Consider the following 1,471-nt stretch of genomic DNA (forward strand, 5'->3'; position numbering starts at 1 on the left):
CCCCTCCCCCGTCCTTATTGCTGTATACAGCTGTAGGAATCTCTAGCAACAGTACACAAAAACATTCTCAAATCCAGGGTCATTCAGATCATTGATAATTGCTGAAAGTGAAAGTGAAATGTTCAAAACACCAGGGCGAAGCGGAGTCGATGATGATAGCCATGGGCAATACCGTGGCTCCATGATAGATGTGAATCGTGGATATTTTTGCTGGATTTCAGTTGCCATCGTTTGCAGTCTTCTCCAATGTCTTTACCAGACTCAGTTTTATCAGCCATTGTCCTCTAGATAGGGAATAATAAATAGATAATCCTTATTGATGAGTGATATGTGAATCATAAGTAAATGATGCCAGCCACAGTATACCAAACAAAACTATTAAAAAAAAAAATACATATACGAGAATCAACAACAATAACCGTTCCCACTCTACACCCCCCACCCCCTCCCCTTAACCCCCCTGCCAGCAAACTGTGGTATTTGACCCCTTCCTCACCCCGGAAGTCTCCATACACGAAGGAGAAGTATACGAATTGGCTTTGTCTGGCATAGCTTGTGAAGTGCTGCCACCAACCACGACGACGACAACAACAACCACAACAACAACACCCCCAACAACAGCAACAACAACAACAGCAAGAACAACAACAACAACAACAACACTCCCAACAACTGCAACAACAACACCACCAGTTCCTACAACCTCCACAACTGGACCCTCCATTTTGCCAACAACGACAACATCACCAACAACAACTACAGCACCATCACCGCCCCCAACGACATCACCACCACCAACAACAACTACAACAGCAGCAGCAACAACACCAACAACAACAACAGCAACACCAACAACAACAACACCAACAACAACAACAACACCAAGCCCGGGAAAAAGACGTCGTTCTGTGTCAGCAGCAAAAAGCTCTCACGACCAGGGGCTGAAAAGGAAGAGGCTGGCTGCTGTAGGCTCACCCTGCCTTTGTCGTCTCGAGAATGTTCAGCCACCAGCCACCCATTTCGATGTTTACTCAAGATCGGGTAAGGAGAACTTAAGTCAAAGTACCCGTGTTTGCATTTTAAAAATCCTATTACCCCCCCCCCCCCCTTTAAAAAAACACCAACAAAATAAAAAAACCCCAAAAAACAGCAAACAACCAAAACCCCAACAAAACAAACAAACGTAAAAAACCCACCCCTCACCCCTCCCCCAAAGAAAAAAGCAACAAGACAAAACAAAAATAAAAATAAGCCATGCAACAACAGCAACACCCCCTCCCCTAAAAATCCAACCAACCAACCAACCAACCAATCAATCAACCAATCAACGAACCAACTAACCAACCAACCAACCAACCAACCAACAATCAACGAACCAACCAACCAACCAACCAACCAACCAACCAACAATCAACGAACCAACCAACCAACCAACCAACCAACCAACCAACAATCAACGAACCAACCAACC

The sequence above is a fragment of the Aplysia californica genome, unplaced genomic scaffold (assembly GCF_000002075.1).
Source record: "Aplysia californica isolate F4 #8 unplaced genomic scaffold, AplCal3.0 scaffold00137, whole genome shotgun sequence".
NCBI classification, from domain to species: Eukaryota; Metazoa; Mollusca; class Gastropoda; order Aplysiida; family Aplysiidae; genus Aplysia; species Aplysia californica.